This window comes from Lupinus angustifolius, chromosome LG16 (genome assembly GCF_001865875.1).
Source record: "Lupinus angustifolius cultivar Tanjil chromosome LG16, LupAngTanjil_v1.0, whole genome shotgun sequence".
Lineage (NCBI taxonomy): Eukaryota > Viridiplantae > Streptophyta > Magnoliopsida > Fabales > Fabaceae > Lupinus > Lupinus angustifolius.
In genome coordinates this window covers 3,237,343-3,259,594 of record NC_032024.1, presented here as the reverse complement: position 1 = coordinate 3,259,594, position 22,252 = coordinate 3,237,343, and the positions used below count along the sequence as shown (strand labels likewise).

The window sequence follows — 22,252 nt, the reverse complement described above, 5'->3', positions numbered from 1 at the left end:
TCAACAACCAACACATTTCCGAGGGACAAGCCTACTTGAGGCACATTGTTGCTAGCGTCACAAACGAATGGACCTTCACTTCAACCACGCAAACCAGCCCGCAACACAATTTCGGATGATTGGACTTGCGCTCCTTCGAGCTGTGGCTATGCCCCTGAGGGCTTCACCAAGCACCACATCCTTCTGTGCAGGTCTGGTCACATTAGAAGCCTCGGAACGTCCGCCACCCGCAACTACTCAACCCATCACCGAGTCACCACCCGCAACCTTCCGTGCATAGCTTGCCGAGGTGCTGGTGGGAGCCCCATGGCATGCCATCCTGATCCACCAAGGTGCATGGGCAGGCAGGCAGTTGCCCCCCTATGCTAGGCCAATATGCAAAAACCCATTATGCACCAGCGAACATTCTTTTCTCTAGGAAGACATACTGGGTTTTTTGAGGCTAGAGGTTGAATTTTGCCCTGATGTTTTGCACACGTGCTTATAAAAATGGGAGCTAGTGGTCCACGAAGTTTCACGATTTTTCTCCAAGCCGATAATGTTTCGTAATTTTTCTAAGCGGCAAGCATTACATAATTCCCGAAAAATAGAAAATGAGTGTGTACCATGTTTTTTGAGCTGTTCTTTTGCAGGAATGCTTGGAATAATATTCCTCAACATTTCCCAAAGTTATGCCCATGTAACATCGAGGCGTTTACCTTCAATGATTTTCCACCAAAGTGCGGCACACGCCATGGTGCCATGACAGGCAACGTCGCCTAGGAGTTGAATTCCGACTTGAGACTTTGCAGGCAACCATGGAAAAACAATTCCGGGTTCCCCTCCAAATATGGAGGCAATTCATGAAGGGGTCGGTTTCTTATGATGCATTCACCGAAATAGGGAATGCGGTTGAAGCAAGAATCTCATGCGAGACACAGGTCACTTTCACCAACCACTCAGAACATGTGCCGTCACTTTCACCTACCACTCGGGCAGTGTGTATGGCACGACTCTAATTCACCTATCACTCGAATAAGGGACTATGTGTCCATCATGGATTTTCATTGCACCGATTCAACTAATCGCACACACGAGTTGCTGCTCCGCATCCCTCATTGGGTGAACGAACTAGAAATCAAAAAGATGGACGATGGTGCCATAAAACAAGGCGACAGGAGAAAAATCAAAGTGGATTATCAGAGAAAGTCCACTTTGCCTGTTCCGAAGTGCCCTGCCATTTAAGTCACTGATAAGACTCTAGGAGCGCCAAGTAGAGAATGGTGCTGCAAGGCATCCCGGATAAATCTCCCAACCAGGGCAGTTCACAAATTGAACGAGACATTGTGGGGGAAAAGCCCCCTGCTGCTTCTTAGTCGGGGGCCACTCAAGAACCTCCATGAAGGCATCACCTAATCCTTCGGTGCGCAACGGGTCACAAGAGAAGCCTGGGCACTTCCACAGCATGCCCGCATGTACATACCTCGCCACCGTGTAACCAATCCAGATCATCATCGGACCACAGTTTAGCAAGGCACGAGCCCAGACACCGCACTATTTAGCTTTGGGTCACACACGACCCCACTAGGACTTCAAAACATGCAAACCAGACCACAACACACTTTCGGACGATTGGACTTGTGCCCCTTCGTGCTGCGGCTGTGCCCCTTAAGGCTTCACCCAACACAACATCATTCTGTGCAGACCGGGACACACTAGAAGCCCCGGAGTGTCCGCATGATGGACAAAACTAACCAAAACAGCACGTCAACGGACCACGCTTTCCCGAGGGATGAGCCTACGCAAGTCGCGTTCTTTGCTCGAGTCACACGACCGCACCTTGACCTCAACCGTGCAAACCCGCCGACAGCACACTTCGGGATGATTGGACTTGCGCCCCTTCAAGCTGCGGATCTGCCCCTAAGGGCTTCACCCAACTCCACATCCTTCCGTGCACAACGGGAAGTCTCGGCAAGTCGAACGGAAGCCCGCAACTACCAAACTAGCACCGTGTGACCAAACCAGCACCTCAACACCACACTCTTTTCCGAGGGACAGGCCTACATGAGACACTTTGTTGCATGAGACATAAACAGCCGCACCGCGACTGAAACCATGACAACCCGCCCACAACACACTTCCGGATGACTTGACTTGCACCTTTTCCTGCTCCAGATGTGCCACTAAAGGCATCACCTAACATCACATCCTTTCGTGCAGAACGTGCAACACTTGAAGCCTCGGCACGTCCGACTGATTCCTATAACTACCCCACTCGGCACTGTGTGACGAAGCCGGCACCTCGACAAGAGGGACTCACGCATCAAGAAATCCAAGTTGGTCTACGAGGAACTGTCCAAGCCCTTGATTCATCTTGAAAAGTCCTACGTGATCGGACAACACTAAGCCAAAGCACCAGCCTGCACCTGGCCGCGTGCGGCTGGGATTCAGCATGGAAGATGACTCGGTTGAAGTGCCCACAACGTCATAGAAAAACGCACCAGCATGCCTAGGAAAGCTTGCTGGGGCGCTGGGGGGGAGCCCCACGGCATGCCATCCTGACCCACCAAGGTGCATGGGCAGGCAGTTAGCTGCCCCCCTCTAGTAGGCTAATATGAAAAAACCCACTCTACATCACCGAACATCCTTTTCTTTGGGAAGAGATACTGGGTTTTTGAGGTTAGAGGTCGAATTTTGCCTTGATTCTTTCCACACGTCATTATTAGAATGGGAGCTAGTGGTCCATGAAGTTTCACGATTTTTCTAAGCGGCGAGCTTTACATAATTCCCGAAAATTAGATAACGAGTGTGTATCTTATTTTTTGGGCTTTTCTTTTGCAGGAATTCTAGGAGAATTATTCCTAAACATTTCCCGAAAATTAGATAACGAGTATGTACCTTGTTTTATGAAGGCATTTCATGAAGGGGTCGGCGTCTTACGATGCTTTCACCGAAATAGGGAATGTGAGAGAAGCAAGAATCTCACACGAGGCACGGGTCATGGCATGGGTCACTTCCACGAAGCACTCGGACCATGTGCCATGGCTTGGGTCACTTTCACCTAGCACTCGGAACGTGTGCCACAGAATGGGTCACTTTGAGCACTCGGGACGTGTGCCACGGAACGGGTCACTTTCACCTAGCACTCGGAAAGTGTGTAATGGCCTCAATTTCACCTAGTAGCACAAGGACCCATGTGTCATGGCCTCTCTTTCACCTTGCACTCGGGATCACGCACGAGGAACCACACCATGCACAAAGCACCCCAACCACCGGACACCATGAACCACACACAAGGTACCATGGGGCATGGCCAGAGGTGATGCCGCACTCCACATTGTAAGTGACTTTGTCTCTACCATGTGCTTGCGGAACGCTGACTTTGCACCTACTCGCCTCGTCGCCCATACGAGGTGCGGGTTCGTAACCATTGTATGGTGTACGACCTTGCTCGAAAAACGGTTTACGATGGGAGGGACGAATCGACGCGACAAGGGCTGAATCTCAGTGGTTCGTGGCAGCAAGGCTACTCTGGCACTTACAATACCCGATCGCGTACTTAAGTCATTTGCAAAGGATTCTACCCGCCGCCCAGTGGGGAATAGCTCTTCAAGGCGTCCCGCGAGGCTCGTCCACCCCGCGGGGGTCCCCAACGGCACGTGCCTCTAGGGTGCCGAGGCACCCTACTGCTGGTCAGAAAATGGGCGACGGACACACGCATTGCTTATAGCCCGAATTCTGACTTAGAGGCATTCAGCCATAATCCAACACACGGTAGCTTCGCGCCATTGGCTTTTCCACCAAGCGCGATGACCAATTGTGCGAATCAACGGTTCCTCTCGTACTAGGTTGAATTACTATTGCGACACTATCATCAGTAGGGTAAAACTGACCTGTCTCACGATGGTCTAAACCCAGATCACGTTCTCTATTGGTGGGTGCACAATCCAACACTTGGTGAATTCAGCTTCACGGTGATAGGAAGAGCCGACATTGAAGGATCAAAAAGCAACATCGCTATGAACGCTTGGCTGCCACAAGCTAGTTATCCATGTGGTAACTTTTCTGACACCTCTAGCTTCAAATTCCGAAGGACAAAAGGATCGATAGGCCACGCTTTCACGGTTCGTATTCGTACTACAAATCAGAATCCAATGAGCTTTTACCCATTAGTTCCACACGAGATTTCTATTCTCGTTGAGCTCATCTTAGGACACATGCGTTGTGCTGAAAGTTCGATGACCATGATCATGGAGCCAGACAGCACAAACATCCCAATTGCCACTCACACGCCCTCCCATTAGACAGACTCGACGGTACCATACGGACCACTCCCCGCAATGCCAATGGCATGCAAGCAAATGGAAACACATGGTGCCACCGGATCCGCTACGTCGGGCGCGAACAGAAAAGGTAACCGCCAAAATCGATAAGAACCAAGGTTCAAAATTTCTCCGACTGCCAAATCATCCCACAAAGCACTTCCAACGAACAGGCTCACCCCTCTACGTGGTGAGGCTCACCCCTCTACATGGTGCGGCTCAGCCCTCATGGCATCACCTAACACCACGTCCTTCCATGGCGAAAAGGGTCTCACAGGCAACAGATATGCCTAGGTGCACACATATTTCCTTAGGTGTACACATATTTCCGTGGGACAAGCCTGCACCGACTAATCGCATTGTTGCATGCGTCTTACACCACCGCACCTTGACTTCAACCATGAAAACCAACCGCAAACGCACTACTTCCGGATGATTGGGCTTGCACCCCTTCATGCTGCAGTTGTGCCCCTAAGGGCTTCACCAATCACCACATCCTTTCGTGCAGGATTGGTCACACTAGAAGCCTCGGAACGTCCATGGGATGCCGTAACTACCAACTCCGCACCGTGGGACCAATCCAGCACCTCAACAGCCAACACATTTCGGAGGGACAAGCCTACCCAAAGCACATTGTTGCTAGTGTCACAGACGACTGCACCTTGACTTCAACCGTGCAAACCAGCCCACAACACACTTCTAGATGATTGGACTTACGCCCCTTCGTGCTGTAGTTGTGCCCCTAAGGGCTTCACCAAGCACCACATCCTTCCGTTCAGGACTGGTCAAACTAGAAGCCTCGGAACGTCCGTCGGATGCCGTAACTACCAACTCCGCATCGTGGGTCCAATCTAACACCTCAACAGCCAACACATTTCAGGGACAAGCCTACCCGAGGCACATTGTTGCTAGCATCACAGACGACCGCACCTTGACTTCAACCGCGCAATCCAGCCCGCAACACACTTCCGGATGATTGGACTTGCACCCCTTCGTGCTGCGGCTATGCCCCTAAAGGCTTCTCCAAGCACCACATCCTTCCGTGCAGGACTGGTCACACTAGAAGCCTCGGAACGCCCGCCACCCGCAACTACCCAACCCGTCACCGAGTCACCAAACCGGAACCTCGACAAGTGAGACTGACGCATCAAGAATTTCGAGCCGGACCGCGAGGCAGAAGCCAAGTCCTTGATGCATCACAAACGAGTCCTAGGTGCCGGATATGTTTAACTCAATGCACACATTTTTCCGAACGACCAACCTGCACCTGGCCACGTACGACCGAGATTCGACATGGAAGATAACTCGGTCGAATTGCCCACAACACCATGCAAAAATGCACCAGCATGCCTGGGATAGCTTGCTGGGGTGCTAGGGGGAGCCTCGTGACATGCCATCCTGACCCACCAAGGTGCATGGGCAGGCATACTTTTCTCTGGGCTAATATGCAAAAACCCACTCTACACCACAGGATATCCTTTTCTCTAGGAAGACATACTGGGTGTTTTGTGGCTAGAGGTTGAATTTTGCCTGGATTGTTTGCACATGTGCTTATAAAAATGGGAGCTAGTGGTCCATGAAGTTTCACGATTTTTCTACAAGCCGATAATTTTTCGTAATTTTTCTAAGCGGCGAGCATTACATAATTCCCAAAAGTTAGAAAATGAGTGTGTACCATAATTCCCGAAAATTAGAAAATGAGTGTGTACCATGTTTTTTGAGCTGTTCTTTTCTAGAAATGCTTGGAATATTATTCCTAAACATTTTCCAATATTACGCCCATGTAACATCGAGCATTTATGTCAAATGATTTTCTACCAAAGTGCAGCACACGCCGTAGTGCCATAACGGGCAACATCGCCTAGGAGTTGAATTCCGACTTGAGACTTAGCAAGAAGACATGGCAAAACAATTTCGGGTTCCCCTCCAAATATGGAGGCATTTCATGAAGGGGTCGGCGTCTTATGATGCATTCACCAAAATAGGGAATGCGACTGAAGCAAGAATCTCATGCGAGGCACGGGTCACTTTCACCAACCACTTGGAGCATGTGCCGTCACTTACACCTACCACTCTGACAGTGTGTACGGCATGAGTCTAATTCACCTACCACTCGAATAAGGGACTATGTGTCCATCACGGATTTTCGTTGCACCAATTCGACTAATCACACACATGAGTTGCTGCTCCGGAACCCTCATTGGGTGTACGAACTAGAACTCAAAAAGATGGAGGCTGGTGGCACAAAACAAGGTGATAGGAGAAAAATCAAAGTGGATCATAACAGAAAGTCCACTCTGCCTGTTCCGAAGTGCCCTGCCATTTCAGTCACTGAGAAGTCTCCAAGAGTGCTACGTAGAGAATGATGTTGCAAGGCATCCCACATAAATCTCCCAACCAGGGCAGATCACAAACCGAACGAGACATTATGGGGGAAAAGCCCCCTGTTGCTTCTCATTGGGGGGCCACTCAAGTACCTCGATGAAGGCATCACCTAATCCTTTGGTGCACAACGGGTCACAAGAGAAGCCTGGGCGCTTCCACAGGATGCCCGCATGTACATACCTCGCCACCGTGTCACTGATCCAGATCATTACCGAACCCCTTCGTGCTGCGGCTGTGCCCCTTAAGGCTGCACCAAACACGACATCCTTACCGACAGACCGGGACACACTAGAAGCCTCAGAGTGTCCGCATTACGGACGCAACTAACCAAACTAGCATGTTAATGGACCATGGTTTCCCCAGGGACGAGCCTACACAAGTCGTGTTCTTTGCTCGAGTCACACACGACCACACCTTGACCTCAACCGTGAAAACCCGCCGACAACACACTTCGGGATGATTGGACTTGCGCCCCTTCGTGATGCGGATCTGCCCTAAGGGCTTCACCCAACACCACATCCTTTCGTGCACAATGTGAAGCCTCAACAAGTCGGACGGAAGCCCGCAACTACCTAACCAGCTCTGTGTGACCAAAGCAGCACCTCAACACCACACACTTTTCCAAGGGACAGGCCTACACGAGACATTTTCTTGCATGAGACATAAACGACCGCACCGTGACTGAAACCATGCCAACCCGCCCACAACACACTTCCGGATGACTGGACTTGCGCCCCTTCATGCTCCGGCTCTGCCACTAAAAGCATCACCTGACACCACATCCTTCCGTGCAGAACGTGCAACACTTGAAGCCTCTACACGTCCCACCGATGCCCACAACTACTCAACTCGGCACTGTGTGACGAAGCCGGCACCTCGACAAGAGGGACTCACGCATCAAGAAATCCGAGTCGGTCCGCGAGGAACTGTCCAAGCCCTTGATGCATCCCCGACAAGTCCTACGTGCCCGGACAACACCAATCCAAAGCACCAGCCTGCACCTGACCGCTTGCGGCCGGGATTCGGCATGGAAGATGACTTAGTCGAATTGCCCACAACGCCATGGAAAAACGCACCAGCATGCCTAGGACAGCTTGATGGGGCACTGGGGGGAGCCCCATGGCATGCCATCTTGACCCACCAAGGTGCATGGGCAGGCAGGCAGCTGCCCCCCTCTAGTAGGCTAATATGCAAAAACCCACTCTGCACCACCGGACATCCTTTTCTCTGGGAAGACATACTGGGGGTTTTGAGGCTAGAGGTCGAATTTTGCCCTGATTTTTTGCACATGAGCTTATAAGAATGGGAGCTAGTGGTCCACGAAGATTCAAGATTTTTATCAAAGTTGATAATTTTTCGTAATTTTTCTAAGCGGCGAGCATTACATAATTCCCGAAAATTAGAAAATGAGTGTGTACCATGTTTTTTGAGCTGTTCTTTTCTAGAAATGCTTAGAATATTATTCCTAGATATTTCCCAATGTTACGCCCATGTAAAATCGAGTCATTTACCTCAAATGATTTTCTACCAAAGTGTGGCACACGCCATGGTGCCATGACGGGCAACATCGCCTAGGAGTTGAATTCCGACTTTAGACTTTGCATGCAACCCTGGCAAAAACAATTTCGGGTTCCTCTCCAAATATGGAGGCATTTCATGAAGGGGTCGGCGTCTTATGATGCCTTCACCGAAATAGGGAATGTGACTGAAGCAAGAATCTAATGCGAGGCATGGGTCACTTTCACCAACCACTCAGAACATGTGCCGTCACTAACACCTACACTCGGACAGTGTGTATGACACATGTCTAATTCACCTACCACTTGAATAAGGGACTATGTGTCCATCGTGGATTTTCGTTGCACCAATTCGACTAATCACACACACGAGTTACTACTCTGCAACCCTCATTGGGTGTACGAACTAGAACTCAAGAAGATGGAGGCTGGTGGCACAAAACAAGGCGACAGGAGAAAAATCAAAGTGGATCATAACAGAATGTCCACTCTGCCTGTACCGAAGTGCCCTGCCATTTAAGTCACTGAAAAGACTCCAGGAGCGCCAAGTAGAGAATGGTGTTGCAAGGCATCCCGCATAAATCTCTGAACCAGGGCAGATCACAAACCGAACGAGACATTGTGGGGGAAAAGCCCCCTGCTGCTTCTCAGTGGGGGCCTACTCAAGTACATCCATGAAGGCATCACCTAATCCTTCGGTGCACAACGGGTCACAAGAGAAGTCTGCGCACTTCCAGAGGATGCCCGTATGTGCATACCTCGCTACCGTGTCACTGATCCAGATCATCACAGGACCCCTTCGTGTTGCGGCTGTGCCCCTTAAGACTGCACCCAACACGACATCCTTACGTGCAGACTAGGACCCACTAGAAGCCTCAGAGTGTCCGCATGACGGACGCAACTAACCAAACCAGCACGTCAACGGACCATGCTTTCCCAAGGGACGAGCCTACACAAGCCGTGTTCTTTGCTCGAGTCACACACGACCACACATTGACGACAACCGTGAAAACCCGCTGACAACACACTTCGGGAAGATTGGACTTGCACCCCTTCGTGCTGCGGATTTGCCCCTAAGGGCTTCACCCAACCCCACATCCTTCCGTGCACAACGGAGAGCCTCAGCAAGTCGGACGGAAGCTCGCAACTACCAAACCAGCACCTTGTGACCAAACCAGCACCTCCACACCACACACTTTTCCGAGGGACAGGCCTACACGAGACACTTTGTTGCATGAGACATAAACGGCCGCACCGCGACTAAAACCATGCCAACCTGCCCACAACACACTTCCGGATGAATGGACTTGCGCCCCTTCGTGCTCCAGCTCTGCCACTAAAGGCATCACCTGACACCACATCCTTCCGTGCATAACGTGCAACACTTGAAGCCTCGGCACATCTGCACGTCCGACCGATGCCCGCAACTACCCAACTCGGCACCGTGTGACGAAGCCGGCACCTCGACAAGAGGGACTCACGCATCAAGAAATCCGAGTTTGTCCGCGAGGAACTGCCCAAGCCCTTGATGCATCCCCGACCAGTCCTACGTTGCCGGACAACACCAAGCCAAAGCACTAGCCTGCACCTGACCGCGTGCGGCCGGGATTCGGCATGGAAGATGACTCAGTCAAATTGCCCACAACGCCATGGAAAAACGCACCAGTATGCTTGGGATAGCTTGCTGGGGCACTGGAGGGAGCCCCATGGCATGCCATCGTGACCCACCAAGGTGCATGGGCAGGCAGGCAGCTGCCCCCTCTAGTAGGCTAATATGCAAAAACCCACTCTGCACCACCGGACATCCTTTTCTTTGGGAAGACATACTGGGTGTTTTGAGGCTAGACGTCAAATTTTGCCCTGATTTTTTGCACACGAGCTTATAAAAATTGGAGCTAGTGGTCCACGAAGATTCAAGATTTTTATCCAAGCCGATAATTTTTCGTAATTTTTCTAAGCGGCGAGCATTACATAATTCCAGAAAATTAGAAAATGAGTGTGTACCATGTTTTTTGAGCTGTTCTTTTCTAGAAATGCTTGGAATATTATTCCTAGATATTTCCCAATGTTACGCCCGTGTAACATCGAGGCATTTACCTCAAATGATTTTCTACCAAAGTGTGGCACACGCCATGGTGCCATGACGGGCAACATCGCCTAGGAGTTGAATTCCGACTTTAGACTTTGCATGTAAACCTGGAAAAACAATTTCGGGTTCCCCTCCAAATATGGAGGCATTTCATGAAGGGGTCGGCGTCTTATGATGCATTCACCGAAATAGAGAATGCTACTGAAGCAAGAATCTCATGCGAGGCATGGGTCACTTTCACCAACCACTCAGAACATGTGCCGTCACTTACACCTACCACTCGGACAGTATGTATGACACAGGTCTAATTCACCTACCACTCGGACAGTGTGTATGACACAGGTCTAATTCACCTACGACTCGAATAAGGGACTATGTGTCCATCGTGGATTTTCGTTGCACCAATTCGACTAATCACACACACGAGTGGCTACTCTGCAACCCTCATTGGGTGTACGAACTAGAACTTAAGAAGATGGAGGCTGGTGGCACAAAATAAGGCGACAGGAGAAAAATCAAAGTGGATCATAACAGAATGTCCACTCTGCCTGTACCGAAGTGCCCTGCCATTTAAGTCACTGAAAAGACTCCAGGAGTGCCAAGTAGAGAATGGTGTTGCAAGGCATCCCGCATAAATTTCAGCAATGAAGCAGTGGCCGGTACCTCGAGATATTCAGAGTTTGCGGGGATTCCTTGGTCTCACAGGGTATTACAGGCGTTTTGTGAGGAATTATGGAATTTTGGCTCGACCTCTTACACACTTGTTGAAGAAAAATAAATTCTTTTGTTCTGAGGAAGCTCAAGTCGCTTTTGAAGAACTAAAACAAGCAATAGTGGAACTTCCTACCTTAGCGCTGCCGAATTTCACAATCCCCTTCGAAATTGAAACGGACGCATCTGGTTTCGGTATAGGAGCTGTCCTCTTGCAACAAGGAAGGCCCTTAGCATTCGTGAGTCAAGCACTTTCGGAAAGAGCAAGGCTTAAGTCGGTTTATGAAAGGGAATTGATGGCGATTGTGTTTGCGGTCCAAAAATGGCGGCAATATTTATTGGGTCATCACTTTGTCATCCGCACGGACCAGAAAAGTCTCAAATTCTTGTTAGATCAGCGTGTTTTGGCAGGTGAGCAGCTTAAATGGGTTACCAAACTGATGGGTTTTGATTTTGAAATTCATTACAAACCAGGTTCGGAAAATAGAGTGGCGGACGCACTATCTCGGGTCATGGAATATAAGTCTACGTCGATGGTGACCAATGTGGATTTGGTGGAATTGGCAGATGAAATCTTGGAATATGCCAAGTTGCAGCAGCTATAACAGGAAGTGATCCAAGACCCTAAATCTCATCCATTATATTCTCTTTCATAGGGCTCGAAGTGATCCAAGACCCTAAATCTCATCCATTATATTCTCTTTCAAAGGGCTGCCTTTGGTATAAGGGTCGGTTAGTTTTACCCACTAAATCTGCTTGTATTCCGCTGTTATTAGAAGAGTTTCATGCCTCACCATGGGGGGGTCATTCGGGAGTGGCTCGAACTTATAAGAGATTGGCTATGGTCTTCCATTGGAAGGGGATGCGGACAGATATCGTTAATTTCATTGCTGCCTATACCGTGTGCCAACAGAACAAATACCAGGCGTTGAAGCCAGCTGGTTTGATTCAACCCCTTCCGATTCCTAACCATGTTTGGGAGGACATCTCCATGGATTTCATTGGTGGGTTACCCAAAGCAAAAGGGGGTGACACAATTATGGTTGTTGTGGATAGATTGAGCAAATTTGCTCATTTCATTCCTTTACTGCATCCCTACACATCTAAGGAGGTTGCTCAAGTATTTGTGAAGGAAATAGTCCGCCTACATGGTTTCCCTTGCTCCATTGTTTCGGATCGGGATAGAGTTTTCCTTAGTTTGTTTTGGAAGGAGCTCTTTCGGTTGGCAGGTACCAAGCTGCGTTTTAGTTCCGCCTACCATCCTCAAACGGATGGACAAACGGAGGTAATTAATCGTACTGTGGAAACTTACTTACGCTGTTTTGTGAATGAACAGCCACGGCAGTGGCCGAAATGGTTACCATGGGCAGAATTATGGTTCAATTGTTCTTTTAATGCTTCTATTAACATGTCTCCGTTTCGAGCATTATATGGTCACGACCCTCCTATGATCATTCCTTTTCGTAAGGAGGGCACTGTGGTAGCAGCGATAGACACGTTGCTGTCCAAACGTGATATGATACTAGCAGAGTTTAAGTTGAATTTGCTGAAAGCTCAACAAAGGATGCGTTACCAAGCAGATAAAAAACGCAGAGAGGTGGAATTTAAGGTTGGGGATATGGTGTACTTAAAAGCCCAACCATATAAACTTTGTTCCTTAACTCAAAAGGTGAATGAAAAGTTGAGCCCCCGTTTTTATGGACCTTTTATAATTATGGAACGCATCGGTATGGTGGCATATAAGCTGAAGTTGCCTGATTATTCACGTATTCATCCCATTTTTCGCGTCTCACAATTGAAAGCTGCTATTCCGACGAGCATCCCAAGTCAGCAGTTTCCTATTGGTTTGACAGAGGAGTGGGAACTGCAGGTTGTGCCCGAATAGGTCTTAGGATGTCACAAACTGTTGAACGGCAACAAGGAAGTGTTAATACAATGGTCTACTCTTCCGGTTCATGATAGCACTTGGGAGGACTTTGAGTTGCTGAAATCTGCTTTCCCTGACTTCGACCTTGAGGACAAGGTCTTACTCGTTGGGGAGGGTATTGATGGACCCCCAATCCAAAGGGTATATCAGAGACGACGTAAGAAAGATCAGGGCAAATTAGGAAGAAAGGAAGAAATAGAAATTGAGGCACATGGTAGTAACTAACTTCACACGTGGCAGAAAGAGAAAGAAGGGAGCAGATTCAGAGGGTGTATTTGAGGAAGAAATGTGGAGGTTTGACGTAGGCAATCATTTGGTAGTTTGGGGGTGGCAATCTGTCACAAGGAGAGGAAATATTCCTATTGTTATTACCTTATCTTTTCTTCCAATACTATGTTATTTCCTATTCTGTTTACTGCACCATCAATAAAATACTCTGCACTGTTATTTTCTTCTCAACTTCTTGTACTATTTTTCTGCTGTTAAGAGATTCCTATCAGATACTATCTCATTTTACAAATATTTTTCTGGAGCCTATGGAAAAGAGAATGGCTGATTTGTATTGCACTATGACATTTGCATTCAATTATTAATTTATATTTTGGTAGTCTATGTTTTTTTGTAACTGACTTTCTTTATATGAAAATGGGGTAGAAATCTCTTTCGTCAAGCAAACTGAAAGCAAGAACAACATACTTCAGACTTCTCTCCCATTATGTGTTAAGCAAAACATATTAACTACTATATGGAACAATCTTCATATGTGCACTACTAGCTAATCTTCATAGTTCATTCATTCTAGTTAAGGAATGTAGCCTTAACTTATGTAGTCAAGTGTCAAATGCTAAATATTGTACTCCTTAAGCGTATACTACTTGCCTTTGTTTTAAATTGTGATTGTGGTTACGATTTTGGCTATTTTGATTGTAGTCATTGTTACCTTTGGGATGCGGATAGTGGTGTAGGCTTTAGTATGATTAAAACAATATTTTTGAATTCGATATGGTCCATATGCGGTCTAATGCAACGCATATATAGTCCCATGTAACCCAAATATTGTCCAATGCGGTTGCGCTGTGGCCCGATATGATCGCACCATTGGGATCAGGTGTGACGTTACAATTGCAATGTGATATGATTGTGGCAGTCCATAATTTTTAATATTTTTATTGTGATTCGGTCACATTGTGAATAACTTTTAATACTAAATCTCTCAAAAAATTAGGCTCAACAAAAAAATATAGACTATAAAATAGAATAAAAGTAAGAAAACCAGTAAGGTAAAAGTCAATTAGGACTGATCTATGGTCCTTACCTTTCCCAGTTTCAATTAAACAAAGTTGTCAATCTCGCCATTTGGTGAAACTTAGGTAAAATTTTGTATGAGTTTACTTATTTTAATAATAATAGGGTGACCTACTATACTAGGATCTCACCTAGTGGAGTCTTAAGATGGTATATTCATGCAACTTTATCCTACAAGCAAAGAAAGACTAGGCCCATGATTTTTGAACCAATAACCTCTTGATCATTATGAAGCAACCTTACACTCGGCAAAGAGGCTCACCTCTTACACTAATAATAAATTTTCCACCTTAATATTTTCACATCAAAATAGTGGGAAACAAGGTTTTAAATCGTGGTTGTAGTAGTGGTTTCAGAACTGCCAAAAACATTAACAGTTCAAACAATTATAGACAAATGCGGCAGTAGTAGTCATGATATGGTTTCGATGACTCCGTAAAGCTTCTTATATATGAAACATGGATAACCATCACAAACCCAATTTTAAAACCTTGGTGTGCACATGCCTGAGACACCAAAATTTTGGCTATAGAATAATATCAAAGCATTTCTAACTTTATCAATACAAATAACTAAAAAACATTGACTCAACTTGTTTTATGGAGGACTTCACAAGCAACTAAAGTAGATGAAAACATACAAAAACTTAATTCAATCCAGTCAATAGTGAACAAAAAATTCACAACTCAAAGCATACATTCAAATAAGTTCACCAAAACACCATTGTAGACAACTAACTATTTCTATCAAATTCCTTTCAGATGAAATGAAGAAAGCATGAAAATTGAAATTCATTAGTAATTTAATTATTAATAATAAATATTTAATAGGGTAATTTGTATTCCTTATATGTAACTTACATATGATTCTTGATCTCATGGTACAAATTTCATGACTAGCCATCCCATAAGATGAAAATTTGATATTGTGAATATCTAATTTTAGAATAGAATGCTTCGTCAAGCATAGTTCTTCATCAACCACCTCTTTTTTAGGCACATCTTCCCTTTGTTTATTTATCTCCATGTCTTCAGAAATAGTATAATTTGGCATTTCTAACTTCCGTGATAAAGAAGAAGACCTCCATTCATCAAGCTTTTCATGAATATTATTTTGAGCCTTTTTCCATCATCATCTTCCTCACTGGTACCTATAATAGTTCCAATTTACTATTTTGTTTTTAAATTCGAGAAACATTAGCCCTTCCTTTGTCCAAATTATCCTTTTGAGACCTAAATTTATTTGGGGGAGGTGAAGATCTGAGGTGAAAATACCTGGTTTAGAGTTCAAAATTTTGCGGTAATCAATAGGGATTAATATGGTACTTACAAAATCTCAAGAGACTAAAATGAGTGTTTTTTATTGGAGCTAGTGAGGGGAAGAAGATGACATAAAACAAAGTTGTTTTGTGTTGTAATATATTTTAAAAAGTTCAAAGCGGTGTCGTTTCTGTGAGTTGGCAACATTTTCTAGTGTGGAATTGCCATGTGAGGCCACATCAGTAGTTAAGGTGCCACATTATCAAATGTGTTAATGTTAACATACGGGTGAAGACGGAACAATTAACGTAGTTCTACATTGCAAAAATTGGGACCACAATGGTAGTTTAGATTTATGATGGGCTACGTTAGTAATGCTTGGAACTTGAGGGACTAAAATGGGTAATTACTCTCAACTTTATACATAATTAAACTTAAATTTTATAGATATATAAACTTACTAGAATATTGGTTCCACATTTTGCATTATTGCGCCTAAGTTGAAAACCAATAGTAGGAACACCATTGTATAGTCTAGGGAATGCATCAAAGATAGAGTTCATAGTTGATGATGAAATCTAGTACAAGAAATATACTCCATTACTTCCACTTTCTTGAATAATATAGATAAAGTGATGTATATATATAAACCAATAATATAAATAGTTCTATACATGTTTCTTGAGTACGATATATTACTACTTCGAACTAATTAAATAAACTTATACAAGCTACTATCATTCTTTATTATTTGATATTTTATTGTAAATTTAATAAATGTTAAAATTGTAAATTTATACAATATTCAAAAAATTAATGAAGATTTTTAAAGAATTAATTTTTACTTAATTTTGGATATACTCCATATTATGTGACGCCCTTTTTAATATGATTACTTACTTGATGAATATTTGAACATTAATAATTTTTTTTCTATAGGGATGAATTCATTTTAGTTGTTGCATAATAGATTTTTATCTACCAAAATAGAAACAATTAGAAACTTATTAAAAATATATCTTATGAAATAAACAAATTCAAATAAAATTTATATTACAAATAAAATAGAGTAATAAAGTAAATATAACACAATATAATTAATCAATTAAATAATGAAGTGCAAGAAATAAGAAGTGATGAAATATAGTTACCTCGATTAGTATTGTACTTGTATATTTTTTATATAAAATAAACCACCAGGAGTAGCCTAAGAGGAACCAAAGAAAAAAGTTGAAGTATGAAACATTTGGCCCAAAACAAGTGATTGGTTGAAGTTAAGGATAGCTTGATGATTCAATCCCATAAACGTCATTTATTTTTATTCGAATAAAATGATATTACATTTTAAAGTTAACCTATGTGGGACTATTATTCACAACACATATATGTATATAGTATACAAGAAAACTTAGTAAATTACACTTAACAAGTTCAAAGTTTCATCACGAAGAGTGGAAGGTTAATAATTGTTAATTCTTGAGAATGAGAATCCAAAATTTAATGTGATTCCTTTTTGTTATAGGAGGAGTAATTCTAGAATATTAGTCCACAAATCTTGATCTAAAAGGAGTATAAAATCAAAAGTGGAATTCGTTACTCATGGTAAAGAATAAAAAAGTTAGTCTTTAGTTGATAAAAAATTTGGAAACTTCAAAAACCTGGAAAAATCCGTCAGTTCGATGGTATCTTCTTTAGGAGGATGATATTATACATATTTTTACGGACTATCCAATGGTACAAATGGTTTACTATATTTTAACACACATGAGCATAAGTGTCAATCATTTGATGGTAACTTCAAAATATTTCTTGATGAATTTAATTAAGATGGTATATGAGACTAGGATGCATATACATGAATTTGATGGATACAATTTTGCACAATCAAATAGTCCTGAGATATTTATTTAAGCAAGAAGAAAAAATAAATTAGGGGTCATGGAGTGGAACGACCTTGCTTGACGAACTACAGTATAGGGGTGAGATTTGTTGGATTTATTCACGTGTGAAGTCACACATTATATATGATAGGAGGAGGGAAAGAGTTTCTTAGAAGAAAAGACCCATGAAACTAATGTCTTAAAGTTTTTGTTCAAGATGTGGTATCTCACTTGGGACTCTTCATTCTTCCCAAACCCCAGTAAAAATGGAACTCTCCAATGGTTAGATACTCTCTCGTCACAGTCTGGTCCAACAAGATTAATTGGTTGGATTATCCAAAATATCCAATTTTCTAAGACATACATGCACTATTGTTGAAAGAGTTTATTCCCTTGCTTTATTGAGGCAAGTTTCTGATTTATTTATTTAATGTCAGGTCGATTCTTTGCTCGCCATCTCGGCTTTGTTGGGATAAATCCCAACGCCTGTATAATGGTTTAAAGAATGTTCCTTTAATAAAAAAAACATAACTTTTATTGAATTATTAACAACTTCATATCATCTCGGCTTTGTTGGATTAAATTTCAACGCCGGTTTAATAGTATGAATTTAGCAAATTAATACAAGTGATAGTGAGTGATATTTGTTTTCCGTTTTCCATTATTAATAGAACTTCTTCCTTATGGAAGGTTGGTAAAGAATGAATAGATAAAGCAATAAATAGTTAGTTGCAGAATTTAAATGAGAGAAAGTAAATGTTAGTTGCGGAAATGTAAATGACTGAAAGTAAAAGTTAGTTTTAGATCACTCATTATGACTGTTATTTTTCCTTTTCACAAAGATACAATTAAAGAATTAAATTGCACTTTGATTCAATGTTTCTTTCTTTGTCAATAACTAAAATTTATAAGTTAACACTTTACTCTTTTACATTTGCATCTCTTTCAAGATTCAATTTTAGTATAGTATAGGGTTATGTCGATCCAAAGACAATTTCTTAATAGAAGAAAATCATATAGACATATTATAGCAAAAATAATTATTAAACACTTTTTTGATGATTTTGTTTTGTGTTGCATAAAAATTTACAAGGAAAACATAAAGTAATATTCACAAATTCTTGAGGAGAAAATTGGTTTGAAATATAGAATTATTTCTAAACTTCAAAGGGTTTTGAAAAACATTAACAAGTTATGTGTTATACTTTTGCTTAATTCCACGCATCATTTCTAAATCCTTCATCTAGTGTCGTAGAATGATAAGATGGTTTTCAAACCTTATGAAATACACTAAATGATAGTTAAATACCACTTGTCGGAGTAGGTTGTCACACCCTACATCAGGCTCCATTAACAACATTTAGCCTTGAACATAAGATGCTTAAAATAGATGCTTGATGTGGCAGGTGAACTAAGGTGTACGTTATACTTTTTAGTTCACTTGTCAACACTTTAAGAAGAAGCATTTTTGGATCTTTAAATCCAGTTTTAGGTGATCAAGCTAAAACCGCATTAAGAACTTCATAAAGAAGCAAAGCTTAACCGAAAATTAATAACTTGCATGTATTGATTTCAAAAGATAATACAAAAGAAGAGAAGAAATAAAATTACACCATAATCCAAATCAATGTTTAGGAGCTTGAGCTATCTCTTTCACGGATGAGATGCTTTTGGAATAAAATGAGATTACAAAATTATATTTTTGTATCACATTTGCAATCTCCTTTCTCCTCTTGAATTCTAATCAAAAATTACAAGAACTTACCTAGAACAAACTTAGAACCAAGGCTACAATATCTAGAGAGAATAAGTGAAGAAGAAGAATGAAGAATGGAGTGATTTTCAAGTGTGTGTGATGTTTTTTCAAATGGATGGAGAGGGACCTTATTTATAGGGAAACCAGGGCACCACCTGACTCACCTGCTTGCCTACGCCAGGCGCACCTAACCCTTCAGCATGGATTTGGTCCATGATCAAGCAGCTTAGTCAGCTGCTTGGTGTTGACTGACCAAGGCTAGTTGTGAGCTACTTGACCAGGCTATTGTGAGCTACTTTGAAAAGTTCTCAAGAGCCTAGTCAAGTGAGGTCTTGCATGATGTCAAGGTTTCTTGGTGGCTAAGTCAAGTTTGACCCCTGCTGGGTCCAGCCCGCCTGACTGCTTATGTGGCCATGTTGAGCTGCCTGCTTGAGTAGCTTGTCCTGCTCTGGCTAGGTGTGTGGTTCTAGCTAGGCAGTCCCAAGGTGCATGCTGAGCTTCCGGCTTCAGTAGGTTGGCTTGTGCCAGGCTTGAGTCTGGCCATGTAAGCTTGTGCAAGACCGAGCCAAGTCGGTGCCAGGTCAGTTAGGCGATGCAACATGTCCATACCAGACTGCTCAGTGAGCAGCTTCATGTATGCATGAAATTGGCCTATGTGGACACCTCCTTGCTTGACTATATTTTTGTGGATTATTTTTCTTCTTCTTCATTTTTACTAGAAACTTTGTACAAAGATTTGGAAATGAGGTGATAAAAAATAAAAGATCAAAATGTGACAATTTATCTAAAAAGTATTGAATTAAGTTGGTTTTGCATGATTTTCATAGGATAAGTGGCATGACAAGTGTATGAAAATTAGTTACTTTTGGCACTTATCAATTGTGTTTTATGAAAGACTTTCAAAATTCTGTCGCCGATTTAAGAGATGGGATATAACGGTTTATTCCAAATATGTGTTCAATGAATAGATCCAAATATTGCAATGATTAAAATTTATTTAGGGCAGATGAATAGGTCGATGTAATTGTAGAATTCTAGTGTAAAGGACTCTTGATCTCATGGCACAAATTTTATGAGTAGCCATCCCTTAAAGATGGAAATTTGATATTGGACAAATGAATTTGTTTTATTAATGTATAAATCTAATTGTTTAAATGTAACTTTCATTTTCTTGTTTGGATGTATCCTTATTTATTGACTCTCTCTCTATATATTAATTGATCATGTAATTGAAGATGTGAATGTCTAATTTCAGAAAAGATTGCTTCCCCAAGCATAGTTCTACCTTCGTATCTCTTATTATATAACAGTAAAAAATTATAAGATACCATATGTAATTAGTTGGAGGTGGGCGAATGGGCTTAAACGTAAAAGTAATTACTTCAAACAATACATAAAAATGTAATACGAAAAACACATCAACGCTTTACACTTTTCATATCACTTTTCCACATTTGCAACCCATTCCTGTTAAATTTTAATGAGGCACCATCTCATTATATATCTTATTACGATAAAATATCTAGATCAAAGTTGTCTTTCAAACACAAAATTGTAAGTTTAAAATTCTGTTGTTGATTCTCTCTCATTTCATTAGTCTTTTCGGCATAATGACACATTGTGTCCACAACAACATGGTCTATCACACTATCACGGTAGCATGTTTTGTCTAAGGCATTGATGTCCTTGTTCATGGCTTCTCCCTCACTGCCCACGTACTGTCTCTCTGTCCCACACTCTCTATCCAACTCCACTAATCCAGAGTGGAATCCTCTATTGGGCCTAGATTATGACATGTGACACTTAACAAATTCAAGGGTCAAAGTTTGTGATTATTTTTAAATTACAAAAAATTATAAATGTATGCCTCCTCTTACATTTCAATACTAGAGGATTCACTACTCGAGAGGAGCTCATTTCCCTCAACCCACTTAGGGCAAGTTTAAACAACTATTTGAGAGAGATGAAATATAACTGAACTTTTTTAGCCCTATGTAATCAACCCCAATGCAAGTTTGTCTAAACGTGTTCGAGTAACATGTTTTGACACCCATGTTGAAATCATATGGTTTAGATATTGAAAGAGAAAAATGAATTCTTAAATTGTATTGTTAATATTGTGAATGATAATATAATAATATGGTGATACAAAGTAGATAATATTAACTCCTATTTATACTAATACTAGACTTCTAGTTACAAGATGAAACAAATCATAAAATATAAAATACAAAGACAAATTCATTTCAATCCTTGGAGATATACATGGATACTACATACAAAACAAAGTTATAGAAATTCGTGAATATCTTCTCTATATAATAAAATAAGATATTATAATGGAAATATCATTTAATAATCTCAAGGTCCTATATAAGTTTAAAATGAACGAATGGGGATCTTCTGTCTTGAAATGAATGTGTCCCATGTCCTAAGCCAATGAGCTTTCTCCAAATAATATAAATATGTTATTTTATGTTATTGGATCGGGGTATGAAATAAGACAAAATAGGTACAGGTGATCTCTATCCAAAATAAACATATAACAACAATGCAATGATAACCAACTCGAAACACAATCAACTTTAGAGTGTGAGAACACCATCAACACTCTACTCTACCAGACTCCATTCTATTTCACATCCTCTCATCCCACCGAACACAAATTGTTTTCATTGCTTGCATTTTGTCTCCTTAGTGGGACCACCTCTACGAGTATATCAAGTGTTCCATTTATTGTAAAATCACAACAGCACCAATAATGATTCATTAAAATGCTTCTCAATTTTTGTCTCTTCAGTTCCCATCTCATCATGCGCAGGGCACGAGACATTTGAAGGTTTTTGTCTCACATCAATGTTCTCAGAAACTATGGATGGTTCCATGATTACATGGGTCAAATTTGCCAGTGGACCATACCTAGAGATATTCAACCTTAACCTCCAATATGATTATTCCTCTAGTGAAGATCTTTTAACACTGTTCTCTCTACCTCTTATGTTTTAATTGCTCTAGACTGGTCTCATTGACATTGATCGGTTCATTTTAAAAAAAAGATAAATTAGTTTCTTTACCTTCTCTTAAGATTCTGTATTTGTAAATAGATTATGCGGATCAAACCA

The 22,252-nt window shown here is 42.3% G+C and overlaps 2 long non-coding RNA genes across 2 annotated transcripts in view; one reads left to right on the top strand and one right to left on the bottom strand.

The window, feature by feature from the left end:
* Positions 1-7,421, bottom strand: part of LOC109329651 — a 9,936-nt gene extending 2,515 nt beyond the window's left edge. Inside the window, exons 1-2 of the long non-coding RNA XR_002105568.1 lie at positions 7,410-7,421; positions 6,408-6,413 (exon numbers count right to left, since the gene is read on the bottom strand). This is a non-coding gene — a long non-coding RNA (uncharacterized LOC109329651). The remainder of the gene's footprint in view (positions 1-6,407; positions 6,414-7,409) is intronic.
* The window catches only part of LOC109329654, a 22,381-nt gene extending 440 nt beyond the window's left edge, over positions 1-21,941 (top strand). Inside the window, exons 2-3 of the long non-coding RNA XR_002105571.1 lie at positions 11,397-11,402; positions 21,931-21,941. This is a non-coding gene — a long non-coding RNA (uncharacterized LOC109329654). The remainder of the gene's footprint in view (positions 1-11,396; positions 11,403-21,930) is intronic.